The 21,147-nt window shown below is 46.4% G+C and overlaps 1 protein-coding gene across 3 annotated transcripts in view; it reads right to left on the reverse strand.

Annotated features, from left to right (window-relative positions):
* The window catches only part of LRP5 (LDL receptor related protein 5), a 206,345-nt gene extending 186,523 nt beyond the window's left edge, over nt 1-19,822 (reverse strand). For 2 of the 3 annotated variants that reach the window (XM_065402657.1, XM_065402656.1), the window contains exon 1: nt 19,431-19,819. The gene's annotated coding sequence lies outside the window, so the exon portion shown is untranslated. Of the gene's footprint in view, nt 1-19,430 lie in introns of all 3 variants that reach the window. The other variant, XM_065402655.1, reaches the window with a different exon arrangement.
* Nucleotides 19,823-21,147: the final 1,325 nt, after the last annotated feature.

The following is a 21,147-nucleotide window of genomic DNA, read 5'->3' on the forward strand; positions in this document are numbered from 1 at the left end:
GCGATCAATACTCACCATAAATGTTTCACCAAATGAGCAGGGAATAAACAAGCTAAGGTGACTGACCCTACATTTATTTTACTTGTCCTTTAAGGATACGAGTGCTTCTCATCATCTCCTCCTCTTTGGGTTTTGGCTCTTTAGCTTGAGGTGTTTCTTCATTATGCTTTTCAAATTACATTAAAACAAAACTAGAACTACACAGACAGTACTGACTAATGCTGGCCCTAAGTTGAATCATATTTTGTTAGACTAAACATATGCTAGGAAACAACCAACAACCCACAGGAGCTGTACCAGTGAGAAACGGTATGTCTCTTTTTGAGCGCACAAACACTACTGAACTATCAAGTCAAACTTTTGTAACCAAAAGCTTACTAGACTCAACGGAGCTAATAAAACCTTCCATTAGCTGCTGGTCCAGCAGTGAATTAAGCACAGTAGCTCAAAATTTCATTACCAAAGCCCCTATTCAGGAGGATAATCAATCATATGTATAGTCCCATTGAAGACAATGAGTAATTAGGCTGTGGGACCTGCTGAAGTATCATGCTGAATCAGGGCCTCAATGGAGTTTTATGTGTCTGAAGAACGTGATTGATAAATGTCTGGAAAAATGGCCAGATTGCACTCCCAGGGCCTCTATTTTGCATGCTTTAGCTCATTTAAAAATTCCAAGTGCAGGAGCAAAACAGGATGGAAACCATACTTCCTTTAGTATAAACCTGCGGGTCAATTCTTATTTCCTGATATTTCACCCCTCCTGTCATCAGAAAGCCGGAAGAGTTGTGCCATCTCCCCAAATGAAGCACTGTGTCACTAATCTTAGAGTCGTCGTCCCCCCCCCCCACACACACACACAAACACACACACAGGGGGCCAGACTCTCAGCTGTTGTAAATCAGCATAGTTCCATTGACTTCAAAGAAGCAATTCTGATTTACACAAGCTGAGGATCTGTCCTGGGATTTTTCAGTTACGTTCCAGTGATGCTGAGTTTAATACATATTTAAAACTTCTGTTTTTTGCCCACTACCAATCCAAGGTTCATTCCTTAAAAAAAAAAAAAAAACCATACACACACACACCCTAAACCTGTTTGTTAGTGACAGAGATGGAAGAGAAAACACTCATTTATTAAATAATGGGAGGCGCACAAACACTACAGTGATAGGGATCTCTATAAGTAGGGCCCTACCAAATTCACAGCTGTGAAAAACACGTAACGGACCGTGAAATATGCTCTTGACCATGAAATCTGCTCTCGACAGTGAAATCTGGCTATTGTAGGGGGATCGCAGTATTGCCACCTTTACTTCTGCGCTGTCTTCAGAGCTGGGGTGGCTGGAGAGTGTAGAGTGGCAGCTGCTGGCTGGGTGCCCAGCTCTGAAGGCAGCGCCACCACCACCAGCAGCACAGAAGTGAGGGTGGCATGGTAAGGGGGGGGTCATCGCTTTTTGCAGGGGGGCAGGGCCGGCCTTACAGGTAGATAATGTGGGCAACTGACCAGGGTGCTGTAGTCGGGGGTGGGGGGAGGTGGGAAGCATGGTCACAGCCAACCCAAAGTCCCTTTAGCCCCCAGATTCTGGGCCCAGAGTCAGAAAGGGGCTGGGTTGGGAGTGCCTCGGCCAGGGGCTCCTACCTTGTGCTAATCCAGGCTGGTCTGGGGAAGGATGGGACTTCCTCTTCCCCTGCACAGGCAGCTCCCGGGGCCAGGTCAGACCCTCTTCCAGGAACCTCCCTTGGCTGCAGGAAGCACCATGGCTGCTATCTGGGGGTCCAGCTCTGAAAGCAGTGCTCCCGCCAGCAGCAGTGCAAAAGTAAGGGTGGCAATACCTCATCCCCCTACGGTAACCTTGAGACCACCCCGCACAACTCCCTTTTGGGTCAGGACCCCCATGGTTACAACACCGTGAAATTTCAGATTTAAATATCTGAAACCATGAAATTTAAGATTTTTAAAATCCTATGATTGTAAAATTTACCAAAATGGACCATGAATTTGGTAGTGCCCTAATTATAAGAACCTGGATAGACAGGTCACATCCTTGCATATGCACCTTAACCTATTGCACGGATGAGGGCAGGACTCCCTATGAAATTTCCGAAGACTACACAGGCATGCACACAATCAATACACTTGGACAGCCTTTTACCAAATCTCATTACAAGATATGGTGTGAATGCAAAAATTAAAAAAAAACTTTTATGAAACTTTCAAAAATCACTATCTTTTTTAGACTGATGACAAAAAGTCACAGATATGTCCTCTTTCTGCCAGGTTCTAAGGGTATGTCTACACTACGAAATTAGGTCCAATTAATAGAAGCCGGTTTTATAGAAATCGGTTGTATACAGCCGATTGTGTGTGTCCCCACATAAAATGCTCTAAGTGCTCTAGTCGGCGGACCGCGTCCACAGTACCGAGGCTAGCGTCGACTTCCGGAGCATTGCACTATGGGTAGCTATCCCACAGTTCCCGCAGTCTCCGCCGCCCATTGGAATTCTGGGTTGAGATCCCAATGCCCGAATGATGCAAAACAGTGTCGCGGGGGGTTCTGGGTACATGTCGTCAGGCCCCTCCCCCTCCGTCAGAGCAACGGCAGACAATAGATACGCGCCTTTTTACCTGGGTTACCTGTGCAGACAACATACCATGGCAAGCATGGAGCCCGCTCAGCTCAGCTCACCGTCACCATATGTCATCTGGGTGCCGGCAGACGTGGGACTGCATTGCTACACAGCAGCAGCAGCTAACTGCCTTTTGGCGGTAGACGGTGCAGCATGACTGGTAGCCTTCATCGGCGATCTGGGTGCTGGCAGCCGTGGGGCTGGCAGCCGTAGGGCTGCATTGCACCAGCCCTTGCCTTTTGCCCTTTGGCAGTAGATGGTTTATTACGACTGGTATCCGTCGTCATCGTACTGCAGTGGCTGTCAATCATGGGCACCTGGGCAGACATGCTCAGTCCTATCGAACTGTCTTGACAATGATGGCTATCAGTCGTAGTATGCTATTTTCTGCCAAGCGCCCAGTATTTTCTGCTAAGCACCCAGAAGAGGCCGAGGGCGATCTGGGTGCTGGCAGTCGTGGGGCTGGCAGACGTGGGGCTGCATTGCTACACAGCAGCAGCCCCTTGCCTTTTGGCAGTAGATAGTATATTACGACTGGTATCCATCGTCGTCATACTGCAGTGGCTATCAGTCTTAGTACACTAACTGCCAAGCGCCCAGTATTTGCTGCCAAGCACCCAGAAGATGCCGAGGGCTATCAGTCATGCTGCACCGTCGTCTGCCAGCTTAAGATGTAAAAAATAGATTTGTTCTGTATTCATTTGCTTCCCCCTCCCTCTGTCAAATCAACGGCCTGCTAAACCCAGGCTTTTGAGTTCAATCTTTGGGGGGGGGGGGGGCATTCTGTGTGACAGTTGTTTGTGTTTCTCCCTGATGCACAGCCACCTTTGTTGATTTTAATTCCCTGTACCTGTACGCCATGTCGTCACTCGCCCCTCCCTCCCTCCCTCCTTCCCCTGGTCCGTCAGATACTAGTTTCGCGCCTTTTTTCAGACCAGACGCCATAGCTAACACTGGGATCATGGAGCCCACTCAGATCACCGCGGCAATTATGAGCACTATGAACACCACGCGCATTGTCCTGGAGTATATGCAGAGCCCGAACATGCCAAAGCAAAACCAGGACCAGCCGAGGAGGCGATTGCAGCGCGGCGACGAGAGTGATGAGGAAATTGACATGGACATAGACCTCTCACAAGGCACAGGCCCCAGCAATGTGGAAATCATGGTGTTACTGGGGCAGGTTCATGCCGTGGAACGCCGATTCTGGGCCCGGGAAACAAGCACAGACTGGTGGGACCGCATCGTGTTGCAGGTGTGGGACGATTCCCAGTGGCTGCGAAACTTTCGCATGTGTAAGGGCACTTTCATGGAACTTTGTGACTTGCTTTCCCCTGCCCTGAAGCGCCAGAATACCAGGATGAGAGCAGCCCTCACAGTTGAGAAGCGAGTGGCGATAGCCCTGTGGAAGCTTGCAACGCCAGACAGCTACCAGTCAGTCGGGAATCAATTTGGAGTGGGCAAATCTACTGTGGGGGCTGCTGTGATCCAAGTTGCCAGGGCAATGAAAGACCTGGTGATCTCAAGGGTAGTGACTCTGGGAAACGTGCAGGCCATAGTGGATGGCTTTGCTGCAATGGGATTCCCAAACTGTGGTGGGGCCATAGACGGAACCCATATCCCTATCTTGGCACCGGAGCACCAAGCCACCGAGTACATAAACCGCAAGGGGTACTTTTCAATGCTGCTGCAAGCCCTGGTGGATCACAAGGGACGTTTCACCAACATCAACGTGGGATGGCCGGGAAAGGTACATGATGCTCGCGTCTTCAGGCACTCTGCTCTGTTTCGAAAGCTGGAGGAAGGGACTTTCTTCCCGGACCAGAAAATAACCGTTGGGGATGTTGAAATGCCTATCGTGATCCTTGGGGACCCAGCCTACCCCTTAATGCCATGGCTCATGAAGCCGTACACAGGCAGCCTAGACAGGAGTCAGGACCTGTTCAACTACAGGCTGAGCAAGTGCCGAATGGTGGTGAAATGTGCATTTGGACGTTTAAAAGCGCGCTGGCGCAGCTTACTGACTCGCTCAGATCTCAGCGAAAAGAATATCCCCATTGTTATTGCTGCTTGCTGTGCGCTCCACAATATCTGTGAGAGTAAGGGGGAGACATTTATGGCGGGGTGGGAGGTTGAGGCAAATCGCCTGGCCGCTGATTACGTGCAGCCAGACACCAGGGCGGTTAGAGGAGCACAGCAGGGCACGGTGCGCATCAGAGAAGCTTTGAAAACCAGTTTTGTGACTGGCCAGGCTACGGTGTGAAACTTCTGTTTGATTCTCCTGGATGAACCCTCCGCCCCCCCCCCCCCACCACCCGGTTCACTCTACTTCCCTGTACACCAAACACCCCACCCTCCCCTCCCCCCTTCGAGCACCGCTTGCAGAGGCAATAAAGTCACTGTTATTTCACATTCATGCATTCTTTATTAATTCATCACACAACTAGGGGGATAATTGCCAAGGTAGCCCGGGATGGGTGGGGGAGGAGGGAAGGAAAAGGACACACTGCAGTTTAAAACGTTAACTCTTATTGAAGGCCAGCCTTCTGATGCACGGGCAATCATCTGGGGTGGAGTGACTGGGTGGCCGGAGGCCCCCCCACCGTGTTCTTGGGCGTCTGGGTGAGGAGGCTATGGAACTTGGGGAGGAGGGCTATTGGTTACACAGGGGCTGTAGCGGCGGTCTCTGCTCCTGCTGCCTTTCCTGCAGCTCAACCATACGCTGGAGCATATCAGTTTGATGCTCCAGCAGCCGGAGCATCGACTCTTGCCTTCTGTCTGCAAGCTGATGCCACCTATCATCTTCAGCCCGCAACTTGCTCTGTTCATCCCGCGATTCAGCCCGCCACCTCTCCTCTCGTTCATATTGTGCTTTTCTGTAGTCTGACATTGACTGCCTCCACACATTCTGCTGTGCTCTGTCAGCGTGGGAGGACATCTGGAGTTCCGTGAAAATATCGTCCCGCGTCCTCCGTTTTCTCTTTCTAACCTTCACTAGCCTCTGTGAAGGAGAAACATTTGCAGCTGGTGGAGGAGAAGGGAGAGGTGGTTAAAAAAAGACACATTTTAGAGAACAATGGGTACACTCTTTCACGTTAAATTTTGCTGTTCACATTACACAGCACATGTGCTTTCGTTACAAGGTCGCATTTTTCCTCTTATATTGAGGGCCTGCCGGTTTGGTGTGAGAGATCACTCACGCAGTGCCAGGCAACAGATTTCGGCTTGCAGGCAGCCATGGTAAGCCACAGTCTTTTGGCTTTTTTAACCCTCATAACATGTGGGAATGGTTTCAAACAGCAGCGCCCTCATTTCCCAGATCAAGCACCCATTGGGTTGGCCATTTAAAATGGGTTTGCAATGTAAAAGAAGGGGCTGCGGTTTCCGGGTTAACATGCAGCACAAACCCAACTAACCCCCCTCCCCCCCCACACCCAATTCTCTGGGATGATCACTTCACCCCTCCCCCCCACCGCGTGGCTAACAGCGGGGAACATTTCTGTTCAGCAGAGCAGGAACGGGCACCTCTGAATGTCCCCTTAATAAAATCACCCCATCTCAACCAGGTGACCGTGAATGATATCACTCTCCTGAGGATAACAAAGAGCGATAAGGAATGGATGTTGTCTGCATGCCAGCAAACACCGGGACCATACGCTGCCATGCTTTGTTATGCAATGATTCCAGACTACGTGCTACTGGCCTGGCGTGGTAAAGTGTCCTACCATGGCGGACGGGATAAGGCAGCCCTCCCCAGAAACCTTTTGCAAAGGCTTTGGGAGTACATGAAGGAGAGCTTTCTGGAGATGTCCCTGGAGGATTTCCGCTCCATCCCCATACACGTTAACAGACTTTTCCAGTAGCTGTACTGGCCGTGATTGCCAGGGCAAATTAATCATTAATCATTAAACACGCTTGCTTTTAAACCATGTGTAATATTTACAAAGGTACACTCACCAGAGGTCCCCTGTGTGCCCTCAGGCTCTGGGAGCACGCCTTGGGTGAGTTCGGGGGTTACTGGTTCCAGGTCCAGGGTGATAAACATATCCTGGCTGTTGGGGAAACCGGTTTCTCCGCTTCCTTGCTGCTGTGAGCTATCTCCATCCTCATCTTCCTCGTACCCCGAACCCGCTTCCCTGTGTGTTTCTCCAGTGAGGGACTCATAGCACACGGTTGGGGTAGTGGTGGCTGCACCCCCTAGAATGGTATGCAACTCCACGTAGAAGCGGCATGTTTGCGGCTCTGCCCCGGACCTTCCGTTTGCTTCTCTGGCTTTGTGGTAGGCTTGCCTTAGCTCCTTCATTTTCACGCGGCACTGCTGTGCGTCCCTGTTATGGCCTCTGTCCTTCATGGCCTTGGAGACCTTTTCTAATATTTTGCCATTTCATTTACTGCTACGGAGTTCAGCTAGCACTGATTCGTCTCCCCATATGGCGAGCAGATCCCGTACCTCCTGTTCGGTCCATGCTGGAGCTCTTTTGCGATCCTGGGACTCCATCACGGTTACCTGTGCTGATGAGCTCTGCGTGGTCACCTGTGCTCTCCATGCTGAGCAAACAGGAAATGAAATTCAAACGTTCGCGGGGCTTTTCCTGTCTACCTGGTCAGTGCATCTGAGTTGAGAGTGCTGTCCAGAGCGGTCACAATGAAGCACTGTGGGATAGCTCCCGGAGGCCAATAACGTCGAATTCCGTCCACACTACCCCAATTCCGACCCGCTAAGGCCGATTTTATCGCTAATCCCCTCGTCGGAGGTGGAGTAAAGAAACCGGTTTAAAGGGCCCTTTAAGTCGAAAGAAAGGGCTTCGTCGTGTGAACGTGTCCAGGCTTAATTCGATTTAACGTTGCTAAAGTCGACCTAAACTCGTAGTGTAGACCAGGCCTAAGTGTCTGCTTCAAACCTTTATGGTGCTGGGAGAAATTTTCAAAACCACCTGAAGGGTTTAGGCGCACAACTCCCATTGACTTTAGCTTTTAAAGCACTCAATGGGCTTTGCTTGGTATGTAGGAAAGGAGGGTGCTGCTTTTCTGAAGGCTGCAGAAGCCGAAAGACAATGGCTTACCATGGCCGCATGCAAGTCGAATTCTGTTGCCCGGACCTGCGTCTGTGATCTCTAACACCAAAGCTGCAGGCACTCAATATTAAGATGCAAAATGCGACCTTGTACTGAAATCACATGTGCTGTGTAATGTGAATAGTGTTGTTCACCGTGAAAGAGTATAAGCATTGTTCTGTAAAATGTATCTTTTTAAATACTTCTCTCCCTTTTTTCCCTCCCTCCCACAGCTGCAAATTTTTCAAGCCTCCCTCCTCCGTCCCGAAGGCTATCTCAGATAAGGCGGTGGAAAAAAAGGACGCGAGATGAAATGTTCTCTGAAATCATAGAATCGACCCGCAATGAAAGGGTTCATCAGAATGAGTGGAAGGACACGGTATCGAAGTACAGGAAAGATGCCAGTGAACGTGAGGACATGAGGGACCAACGTGGGGAGAGGAGAGACGCCGTGATGCAACACTGCTGCTGCTGCGTGAGCTAACGGACATGCTCCGGCGTCTGGTGGAGCTTCAGGAACGGCAGCAGGATCACAGAGTGCAGCTGAAGCCCTTGTATAACTGCCCTCCCCCCTCACCATGTTCTATAGCCTTCTCACCCAGAGGTGTAAGAACGCGGGGGGGGGGGGGGGGGGGAGAGGCTCCATGCACCCTCCCACTCCACCCCAGTGGACAGACCAACCAAAAGGCTGTCATTATATTGAACTTTTTTAGTGGCCTTTTCCTTCCCTCCTATCCTCCTCCCAAACCCCACCCGGGCTACCTTGTCAGTTCTCTCCCTCTTTTTATAATCAATTAATAAAGAATACATGATTATTAAACGTGACTTTATTTCCTTTGCAAGCAAGCTGTGATCGAAGGGGGAGGGTGGGATGCTTACAGAGAACGAGTCAATCAAGGGGGCGGGTTTTCATCAAGGAGAAACAAACAACTTTCACACCGTAGCCTGGCCAGTCATTAAACTGGTTTTCAAAGCTTCTCTGATGCGCAGCGCTTCCTGGTATGCTCTTCTAATCGCCCTGGTGTCTGGCTGTGCGTAATCAGCGGCCACGCGATTTGCCTCAGCCTTCCACCCCGCCATAAAGGTCTCCCCCTTACTCTCACAGAGATTGTGGAGCACACAGCAAGCAGCAATAACAATGGGAATATTGGTTTGGTTGAGGTCTGAGCGAGTCAGTAACGTGTACCAGCGACCCTTTAAACGTCCAAATGCACATTCTACCACCATTCTGCACTTGCTCAGCCTGTAGTTGAACAGCTCTTGACTACTGTCCAGGCTGCCTGTGTATGTCTTCATGAGCCATGGCATTAAGGGGTAGGCTGGGTCCCCAAGGATAACATAGGCATTTCAACATCCCAAACGGTTATTTTCTGGTCTGGGAAGTAAATCCCTTGCTGCAGCCATTTAAACAGAGTAGTGTTCCTGAAGACGCGAGCGTCATGAACCCTTCCCGGCCATCCCACCTTGATGTTGGTGAAACGTCCCTTGTAATCCACCAGTGCTTGCAGCACCACTGAAAAGTACCCCTTGCGGTTTATGTACTGGCTGCCCTGGTGCTCCGGTGCCAAGATAGGGATATGGGTTCCATCTATCGCCCCACCACAGTTAGGGAATCCCATTGCAGCAAAGCCATCCACTATGACCTGCACATTTCCCAGAGTCACTACCTTTGGTAGCAGCAGCTCAGTGATTGCTTTGGCTACTTGCATCACAGCAGCCCCCACAGTAGATTTGGCCATTCCAAATTGATTCCCGACTGACCAGTAGCTGTCTGGCGTTGCAAGTTTCCACAGGGCTATCGCCACTCGCTTCTCAACTGTGAGGGCTGCTCTCATCTTGGTATTCTGGCGCTTCAGGGCAGGGGAAAGCAAGTCACAAAGTTACATGAAAATGCCCTTACGCATGTGAAAGTTTCGCAGCCACTGGGAATCGTCCCACACCTGCAACACTATGCGGTCCCACCAGTCTGTGCTTGTTTCCCGGGCCCAAAATCGGCGTTCCACGGCTAGAACCTGCCCCATTAACAGCATGATCTCCAAAGCGCCGGGGCCCGCGGTTTGAGAGAATTCTGTGTCCGTGTCCATGTCCTCATCACTCTCGTCGCCGCGCTGCAGTCGCAGCCTCCTCCTTGCCTGGTTTTTCAGGTTCTGGTTCAGCATAAACTGCACGATAATGCGTGAGGTGTTTACAATGTTCATGACTGCTGTCTTGAGCTGAGCGGGCTCCATGCTATGGTATGGCGTCTGCACAGTTCACCCAGGAAAAAAGGTGCAAAACGGTTGTCTGCCGTTGCTTTCACGGAGGGAGGGGTGAGGCTGTACCCAGAACCACCAGCGACAATGTTTTTTGCCCCATCAGGCATTGGGATCTCAACCCAGAATTCCAATGGGCGGGGGAGACTGCGGGAACTATGGGATAGCTACCCACAGTGCAACGCTCCGGAAGTCGACGCTAGCCTCGGTACATGGACGCACACAGCCGAATTAATGTGCTTAGTGTGGCCGCATGCACTCGACTTTATACAATCGATTGCCCCAAATCGAATTCTGTAAATTCGGAGTAATCCCGTAGTGTAGACATATCCTTATTCTCTATCCCTTTTTTAATGATTCCTAACATCCTGTTTGCTTTTTTGACTGCTGCTGCACACTGCATGGACGTCTTCGGAGAACTATCCACGATGACTCCAAGATCTCTTTCCTGATTAGTTGTAGCTAATCATATTGTATGTATAGTTGGGGTTATTTTTTCCAATGTGCATTACTTTACATTTATCCACATTAAATTTCATTTACCATTTTGTTGTCCAATCACTTAGTTTTGTGAGATCTTTCTGAAGCTGTCTCCCCTCCCTCCATTCCTGCTGCCTTGTAGAGTGTGAGGCTACATTAACAACAATGTGTTAACCCTTGAGGGCCCAGCAGGGTGCTAGTTCATCATTTAGCAGTAAGGCATTCCCTGGGAAATATCCCACCCTCTGACTTCACCACCTCAACCAAGCTTCACAATCATCATTGCTGTGTACAGTATTAAATTGTTTGTTTAAAACCTTTACTGTGTATATATAAATAAAATATAGTCTTGTCTGGTGAAAATTTTCCCCCTGGAACTTAACCCCCCTATTTACATTAATTCTTATGGGGAAATTGGATTCGCTTAACATTGTTTCACTTAAAGTAGCATTTTTCAGGAACATAACTACAAGGTTAAGTGAGGAGTTACTGTAAGTCACTCAAACTGAACTAAGTGTTCACACAGGAATTTGCACCTGTTTAACTAAACCAATATAAGTTTGTAGCTAGTCAACCCCACCCTATTCTAATTGTTCCAATTATGCACAATACCTAATGAGAATTCAGAACTGTGCCTTTAAGAATACTGGCTTCTCCTGCCTCTTTGGCATCTTCTGTAGTAGAAGCTGATGGCAGGACCCAGTGCAGAATGCCAACTACCTCCTTACCATTGTATCATAAGCAGAGAATGGGCAGCAGGTACCCAAAGCCACTTTTCATGCATCAGAACAACCTCTTTGCCACTCCTATTTAAAAAAGAATGCAGTGCAGAGTCAAAACAAATAGCGGTACATGTTGCAGTTTAAAAACCATGAGAGGGTTAATTTTTAAAGGCAATCAATGCTCTCAATAATTAGGACAGTATCCAGTTATTAGGGTAATGAACCAGTGACAGCTTGTAACATTGGTATCCCCTAGCAGATAGTGTTTCTATGGGGAGGGGACTACTATCCTGCATTTTCTCCCCTCTCCATGCAATTTCCATTCAACCTCATTGAAATGCAGTTTTTCTATCCTGCTTCTGAACCATGAGTTATGTTTAGTGGTGGGTGTGTTTGAAATTGTCACCTGATCACGCCTGAGAGAAGAGAGTGGGGAAAAGAAAATAAAGAGAAAAACAAATTTGATATTTACAGAGATTGGCGGTCACCATATCAAGGGCATCTAACTGAAGTCAGAGTGAGTAAGTACCTTCCTCACCAAAACAAACAAAAAACCACAAGTTCTTCAAGTATGCTGCTGTCTGCAGCTATACGGCCATACTTTATATCAAAAGCTTTTTAGCATTGAGAGATTACAGCCATATCAGAAGGCTGGATAGAAGACTTGTAACCAATTTTATGGTTGACTACTTTTCTTACATTATTCACAAACAACTCTGCTTTTCATACATTCATCCCAATTACCCTGTACCAACCAATTAGCGAACAGTTTCAAAATAGATTTATACTCCAAGTTTATTAATGAGATTTATGTACTGAATAAGCTAATCTTTGCCTTTCCAGGAAGCACTGTAATCAAAATAGTTTCATTCAAAAGGTACATCTCCTTCATTTTAACTGTAATTTAACTTGCCATCAGTAATGGCATGCATTGCTCAAAGGAAAACTTTTCTGCTACAGTTGTTAATGTTTTTTCTATCCCACATTTGTAATATTTACAGGTCTGGAATTTCTATTGATTTTCTTTTTTTTGCTACTTGTGTTCCCCCAATGGTTTGACTGGAACTAAAGTTAGCTTCACAACAGGTTGTCAAAACAAGCTTCATTGTATGTAGCACTTTACTTTGATTATTATTGGGCTGAGGATCCCATCATGGACCAGGACCCCACCACGCTAGGTGCTGTACAATCACAGACAAAAAGATATTCCCTGCCCCAAGCAGCTTACTATCTAAAGTATAAGAGAAGAGATGGATACATACACATGGGGGAGTACAATAAACAAGGAGACAATATTCGTCAGCCTGATAAGAAGTGGCTTTAATGCACCCGCAACCTAACTATTGTCAAGTTTTTTTGTAGGCCTCACAGCAAAGGAGAGCTTTAAGGAGCATTTTGAAGAGATAATGAATTAGTTTACCTTACCATGCTGATATATTTTAGGCCTCAACCTGCCACAGCATCTAAACATGTGCTTAACTTTAAACATATGAGTAGTACCATTGACTTCTACCCACATGCTTAAAATTAAGCACATACATAAGTGCTTTACTGGATTAGGACCTTAGTATATCAGCATCAATCACCAATACAGCTCTGGACAATGTGTTTAAATTCTGTGGCAAATGTAGTGGAGAGCCACACCAAAACAGCTACAGGCTGGGTTTTTTGGCTTTTAGCTGCACTACGCTAGAGAGATGGGGTAAGTTTGTGTTTTAAAATGAGATATGCTTGGTCCTTTCCATTTAGATTACAAGCATTTTTGCAGGTCAAGCTCAGATCCTATGAACCTTTCCCTTTGAGAAGGAAATACCTGTGCAACCCACACTAACACAAGTGGCACTTTGTCCTCCTCCAATGGCCATTCCACATATCAAGATTTCTGAGTCCACTACAGCCTTCAAACTGGTGGATTAGTGCAGGTAGCAAAGGTTTATGTTTTAGATCCGGAAGTCATAGGTTCAGTCCCCCTTGCCAACAACCCAGTCCATGCAGGGTCATCGCATTACTTTAGGATGTGAATGTGAATTCCTTTTTCTTTTCTTTTTTTTAAACATGTTTTGATCTGAGAGCTTCCTTTTGTTACAATAGAGGGGAAACTTTAAATCCTCGCCCATTAATTTGAAGTTGTATTAGTACATTGTAATTCTAAAGAAACAAAAATATATGAAAACCAGGAAATCAGAGTGAGAGTCCTTTGTGAAGCTTCTGACCCTGAATCCCCACCTGCTGTACACCTAATAAGACTATAACTGCATATGATGGTTGAGATTTTATTCAAAGCAGTGCAGAGAATTTAGCCATACATCTTCCATTAAAGACAACTCAGCTTCACTTATAGCCTAAGCTGGGATTTGAATTTGGATGTTCAGAAACACTCACTAATCCACTGCACTCAGCCTGCCCTCTTACAGCTCGTGCCCAATTTTAAAGAAAGTAAAACAATCTGCTTACCATCTCGTCAGTCTCCTTAGAAACCATGTATGCACAAATGGGATCCAACAAGCAGGCTTTGAAGTGCATGGGAAAGAACGCTATAGTACATATTAAGCAGCTGTATATTATTAATATACTGTCTCAGTGCATCAGAAAATCCTGTACTGATTACAAGAGTTTAATGACTTTCACTAGTTCTTTGAAGGATTTATTTTAATCTTTACATGCAGACACACATATGGTCCGACAGTCTCTAGGTGTTGGCCGTAAAACACAATTTCCAGAGAGAAAGGAATTTAGAAACACTCCCTGATCATCACTTCTAGAATTAGGAAAAGGGTAGAAGGATCAAAAGAGTAAGACACATCTCCGTTATCTCACAGGCTATAATTCAAATCGATGTTGGTATCACACACTATTTTTTTTTTCAGCTTCAACCCAAAGCTCTCTGTGTTTCAAGCTCAAAGCAGTGACCATTTTTTGGAGAATTATTCCCTGTTTACAACAGGATGGTGGTATAGTCCAGGGGTTCTCAATCTTCTTCTATCTGAGCCGCCCCCCCAACATGCTATAAAAACTCCACGGCCCACCTGTGCCACAATAGCTAGTTTTCTGAATATGAAATCCAGGGCAGATGTTAGGGGGTAGCAAGCAGGGCACTTGCCTGGGGCCCCATACCACAGGGGCCCCTGCAAAGGTACATTGCTCAGACTTCGGTGTCAGCCCCAGGTGGTGGGGCTCAAGGCCCTGGATTTCAGCCTCATGCAGTAGGGCTTCAGCTTTCTGCCCTGGGCCCCAGCGACTATAACGCTGGCCCTGCTTAGAGGCCTCCCTGAAACCTGGTTGAGAACCACTGGTATAGTCTATGAGCAATAGGCAACTAGGGAACGTGAAAACAACATTAGCTGCCCAAGAGAAATATGTTTTCTAGTACCTGGGAGGCTAGGTTGCCAGACCTTGGGTAAACTTTATTTATGTATGTGGTAGAACCTTCCAGAGCATTCAGTTATTCAAAATTCCATACCAGGGTGCAAGCACATATGCACCTGTGTCACTAGCACAGACTAGTTACGTATATTAGATCTCATCCCGGGCTCTTTAATATACCCAAAATGATGGTACTCCCACATTTATTGAAAATAGACCGATGAACATTGTTAAATAGCAACTTGCACACTTCTGATCACCAAGCTACTTGGTTTTCCCTTTAGTCATTTGCCATACCAGGTTCCACTTTCCATTTGGAAACACAGAAGGAACATAGTGGCTGTGACACTGATGGCTGTTAGGAGGTCACAATGCCCCAAGTTTGAATCCATCTTAGAAGCATTATTCCAGGCTGTCTGCAGATTCGGGCACCATTGCACTGCTTTACTCTCAAAGTTCTCTTCACACCCAGGTTTCAGAGTAGCAGCCGTGTTAGTCTGTATCCTCAAAAATAACAGGAGTACTTGTGGCACCTTAGAGACTAACAAATTTATTAGAGCATAAGCTTTCGTGGGCTACAACCCACTTGCATCCGAAGAAGTGGGTTGTAGCCCACGAAAGCTTATGCTCTAATAAATTTGTTAGTCTCTAAGGTGCCACAAGTACTCCTGTTATTTTCTTCACACCCAGAAGATCTAGAAGCTAGGGTAAGAAAGGAAGGATGATCACAACTCCCCAGAAACCTGTTTGCATCCCAAGGCTGGGAGAACTCCTGCTTTAAACTGTTTACAGCCCTTTCAGTCTCTGTTCAAGATATTTGCATCTCTGCTAACTGCATCTTCCTACTGAAATGGAAGTTTTACTTTTTAAAAAATACTGCTCCATCTGGTTCTGTAGGATCTGCATATTGCGATATGTGCTGAGGCAGATTTAACAGAGCCAGGATTTCTTATCATATCCTTTCCGGTTTTTGACAATTTGCTTTCTTATAAGCTCTGATAGTAAATCCCCATTGGTGGGCCCTTTAAATAAAAGGCTCTTTAAGCTAATTTTGTCTCACTGCCTTTTCCTCTTACATTTTTAAGTGGTCTGTACTGCTTCTAATTTCCTGTACTCTATGATGATCTCCCAGTCTTTGCATGTGCACGCATGCACACACACGCAACACTTGCTATCTATTTTTTTTTCTTTTAAGTAACTAGCCATACCAAGCAACCTCCCTAAAATTAGTTTGGGCAGTTTCCCAGAACAGTAGTTCTCAACCAGGAGTATATGTACCTCTGCGGGTACACAGAGGTCTTCCCGGAGGTACATTAATTCATCTAGATATTTGCCTAGTTTTACAACAGGCTACATAAAAAGCACTAGTGAAGTCAGTACAAACTAAAATTTCATACAATGACTTGTTTATCCTGCTCTATGTACTATACACTTAAATTAAGTACAATATTTATATTCCAATTGATTTATTTTAGAAGTATATGGTAAAAATGAGAGAGTCAGCAACTTTTCAGTGATAGTGTGCTGTGACACTTTTGTATTTTTATGTCTGATTTTGTAAGCAAGTCGTTTTTAAGTGAAATGAAACATGGGGGTACGCAAGACAAATCAGACTCCTGAAAGGGGTACCTTAATCTGGAAAGGTTGGGAACCACTGTCCCAGAGGATAGCATCACTAGTATCCCCCCATTTTATACACATTTTTGTTTCTATCTTTAGGTCCTTTAACATAGTATAATTTAAGATTCATTGCTCCTCTGCTTTGGTACAACTCACACAAGGGCAGGATCTAACACTGTCCGTACCAACTCAGTATACTTCAGATAGGGGTTAATGGTAGAAAAGCATAAGATCTAGGCTTGAGTATGAACACTGACTATATGAATAAAATGTAGTCTCTCTCCAGGAGGCTGTCTCTATATAGGCATTAATTGCATTTCAATTATACCTAAAAGCTGTATCATGTTTTTTCCCCTCCCATACACACAGAGATGCTGGGTTTCTGACCATCTTTAAGTCTGGTATCTATTTTCTAAGTAGGTTTGGGAAACATGAAACTACAAGGGAGTGACAGCACTTGCTAGTGTAGGCAGAATGCAAGCACCCCTATGCACCTCAATCTATACCTATCTATCTCATAGAACCGGAAGGGACCTTGAAAGGTCATTGAGTCCAGTCCCCCAAGTACTGTCCCTGACTCCTGACCTGCCATACTCCTGAGGGCTTGGCTACACTCGGGACTTCACAGCGCTGCCGAGGGGAGTAGCTTGCAGCGCTGCGAGCGAGCGTGCAGCGCTGCAGGCACTGATTACACTGGCGCTTTAGAGCGCTGTACTCGCTGCGCTCAGGGGGGTGTTTTTTCACACCCCTGAGCGCAGCAAGTTGCAGCGCTGTACAGCGCCAGTGTAGCCAAAGCCTGAGAGTCATTCTAGGCCTCTTCTGAGCAGAGTGAAGCGGTGACACGCCGGTGAGGGATCACTACAGACAGCCAAACTCATTTGCACCTACAATCTTTATTTAGGATTTGAATCCGTCTCCAGAGGAAAAAGGCTAGAGCATTAGCTTACAGCTCCACCTAGCCCCACCCGAGGCCAGTTTAAGTTGTATTTCATCTTGTCTAGCTTTCCCCCTCCAATGTTTGCCAAGCAAATGTTGCAAAGGGGACCACCTACCCAGCAAGCTGCGCTGTCTGGCAGTCAGCCATTTCATGGGGGAGCTAAGCATCACCTGAACAGCGTGCAGTGAGTTCAGCATGCCTACACTTCCTAACTTGGGTTTTGTAACCCAGTACAGCATGGCCACCATGCACAGCACTCATTTCAACTGCTGCTTTACCAGACTTCTGATGCACATACCACCAGCTTGGGGGCAGGAGGGCAGGGAGAGGGAATGGTTTTCCCCCATGAAAAGTGCTTTTCTGAAAATGGTAAGATTTTGCAGGATTTCACTAGCATTTTTGCAAAACATACATTCCATTCAGGCTCTCCTGAAACTGTTTCCCCCGGCATCTTTGTCCTTTTTAAAGATCTGTGCACATGTGCCGCTGCTCTCAAACTGCTGCAGGAACATGGCAAGAGGAAGCAACAGGGGGCACTGTCCTGAACCACCTGAGAGCCTGAAACACAGGACCTTACAGCAGTGAGCACTAACACACCTCAGTGGCGGTGTCAGAGGAGGTACATCACTGCTTTATTTTGCTGTTTCCAGGTTAATGACTATTTTAAAAAACTTCCATTAGACTGGTGAACTTGTGTGTCACTGCTGAATTCTCGTTTCCTCCTTGCACCAAGGGCCAGAGGAACAGGTCCCTTTGGGAGAAGCCATCTAAGGCCAGCAAGTTCACTCCTTTTTCCCCACCACACAGGGCTGTGGTTGCCTGCCTGGCATCCACCAGTCATCTGGAGAATAGCAGTTGCTCAGTGAAAACAATGAGGAATCCTTGTGGCACATTAGAGACCAACAAATTTATTTGGGCATAAGCTTTCGTGGGCTTATGCCCAAATAAATTTGTTAGTCTCTTAGGTACCCCAAGGACTCCTTGTCGTTTTTGATGATACAGACTAACATGGTTACCCCTCTGAAAGTTGCTCAGTGGTGGCTGGAGCATCACTTGGTATGATTGCAGTTTAGGATTTCTTTTGGGGGTATAAGCAACCACGCTTAGGGAGAGTTTAATTTGCATGTTAATTATAAATGTTCCTCCTTCCTGTTTTGGTCTCGAAAGAGTCTGGCATGTGGGACTGCTACTGAAGGAGCCTGGCAACTCCAGCTTGTATTATGGTAAATGGCCACAGCACAATACCAAGTTCCCTTTGCTCCTGTCTTTCTTTTGCTTGCATTTTGGTTTTTTTTTTTTTTTTTACCCCAGACACTCAATTGAAAAGACAGGCTCTGCAGAGACGGATTCTCTCCCAGCTCACTGCCAGTCATTTCTGTGTTACTGAAATGCAGTGAAATTCCATTACTTTTACATTGAATTCTACACACCTAACTATTTTTTCCCCTCAACAACTCTCACAAAGAGCCTAAATTTATTGTGTGCTTTGGTTGGTGCTGGACTTTCTTAAAGAGGGGAAGGATATAGGAGCTGCTTAATTTAGAAGAGAAGGATAAAGTGACCCCTCACAAAGAACTGTGTGTGGACAGAGCCGACAGGACGAGCTGCAATCATGCAGCTTCAACATTTCTTTCTGTCCACACTGGCAATGCACCAGGATGCAAGGAATGGCTGCAGGTGGAAGCACCGCCAAGGCAGTCTGATCCAGTGGACGGACGGACACACACACATCTCCTTTGCCTATTTAGATTATAAGCTCTTTGGGGCAGAGACCCCCTCCTTACTATATGTCCATACAGTGCTAGCATGATGGGGTCCTGATCTAAACTGATCTAGACATTCGGGCCTCTACCAGGTTCATTCACCTGCCAACACTTATATAATTAGATGACAATCTCGATTTCAACATATTGGCTTTTGTTTACCAAAGCAAAGCATGTGAGAATTCCTGTTTTGACTAAAGGAGATTTACATACATTGCTGTCTACATGCATTAAAAAAGAAAACCACACACATCACGACCCAAACAAGAGTTCTATTAACTTACCAGACAGGTTAATTGCAGGAATAGAAATTTACAACATTAAGACATATTGGAAAAGTATGACTCTTACTGATTGAGTATTTTCATTGGCACCTAAACTCGGCTATTTTATATATATTTTAATTTTGGCTCTGTATCTGGGTTGTCATTCCTTGCCACATTGTATTTAAGTCTAAACATATGTTCAGCAATAAAATACCTTGAGAAAGTAGAATCTGAAACAAGAGCTTATTAGAAACAAGAGATTATATTTCTTTTTACAGAGCCAAAAATCCCTCACAAAGCAACTGTGACACTCCAGCCATGCAGAGTCACGTTAATATTTACCCATGTGCTGGATCCAAGGCAATTGCCCTTGGCTGGTCAAGGTCTTGCCAGAAGAGGACTTTTCTAGATGTTCCATTGAGATTAGCAACTTCTATCCTATTGGTTTCTGAGTCTGTCCAATACAGCTTTTTCCCAATCCAATCACATGCCAGGCCATCCGGAGAAACCAGACCAGAAATAATGACATTCTGCACTACATTCCCAGTTTGGTTCAAGTACGTTTGCTTGATGGCTTCTTCGCTCACGTCTGTCCAGTAAACGATGCCTTGTGAGTACTGAAAGTCAACCGCCGCGGCATCTTCTAAGCCGCTGACCACTATGGTGGACTCTGGCTTCACTCCTCCAGCATCCACCAGTCTGACATCCCGACGATTGGCGAAAAGCAGAAGAGGAGAAGCTATGGAAGGGAAAGGAAATCATATTAATGTTACCAATGCGTGCAATTTTAAAGTTGCAAGTATAAAGCAGAGTGTGTGTATCTCTTCCTTGGACGGTGGGAAGCTGAGAGAAGAAAGACTGAAGTTTCACACCAGGACTAAACATACACTACCCACAATACCTATGACCTATTTCAATACACCAGAGTGAAAAGCACAAGATTGGTCAATTAAGGAAAAACAAAGGGGTCCAACTCCATCTATCACGAGGCCTCCCAAATAACTGTAGTCTAGATTACGTCTATGCCTTTCTGCTCCTCGCATATCATACATCATGGGCTGAGCCAGGTCCAAACATGGCCTGGTTCAGAGGATTTAAAGAGACTTTAATATGGACAAAATTAGCGTTTCCTAAAGTAGTCAGGCAACATGACTACTTTAAACACCCTTTGGCTGTGTGCTTACAGCCTCCAACTCAATTGAATATGCTCCAAACCACATCATGGATTACTTTGGATGCTCTAAACCTCTGTCAGTCACGAAGCTGGGGTTTGGAACATACCAAGGTCCATGGTAGTTTAGAAGGCACACAACTGAATTGCACGGAGCAGCAGTGCCACACTAAGGCCTAGCACAAGGGTCATCACTAAAACACAGAGCTTAAGATACCAGTCACAAAACATTGAATCTCTGCTACATGAACATGGCTGGAAACCACTCTACTTAGGGGCCTACCAAATTCGCAGCCATGAAAATTACATCATGGACCGCGAAATCTGGTCTCCAGCTGCCCAACTCTGAAAGCAGCACCGCCACCAGCAGCTGCAGAGAAGTAAGGGTGGCATGGTATTGTCACCCTTACTTCTGTGCTGCTGCTGGCGGTGGCACTGCCTTCAGAGCTGGGCAGTAGGGCTGTAGCCAGCTCTTTCCCACCATCCAGCTTCAGGCAGTACGGCCGCCAGCAGCAGCGCAAAAGTAAGGGTGGCAATACCATGACCCCCTAACAGGCTTGCAACCCCCTTTTGGATCCAGGCCCCTAGTTTGAGAAATTCTGTGGAGAAATCACACATCTTTTGTGGGTGGGTCATAGAATAAATAGCAAATTTAGCGGATGTGTAACACATCCATGAAATTTATTATTTATGCCGTGACCAACTCGCGAAAATTGTGTGATTTCTCCACAATTTAAGTACACTCCTAACTATACTAGATGACGTGAGAAATCTCTTCAATGTATCCCTCCAACTTTCACTAAAGAAGCAGGGTCTTGTATTCTAAGCCATGGGCACTGACAGTCAGGAGATCTGGGTTTTGCTGCTGGCTGTACCGGATTGCATGGG

This window comes from Emys orbicularis, chromosome 4, assembly GCF_028017835.1.
Source record: "Emys orbicularis isolate rEmyOrb1 chromosome 4, rEmyOrb1.hap1, whole genome shotgun sequence".
In the NCBI taxonomy this organism is placed as follows: Eukaryota; Metazoa; Chordata; order Testudines; family Emydidae; genus Emys; species Emys orbicularis.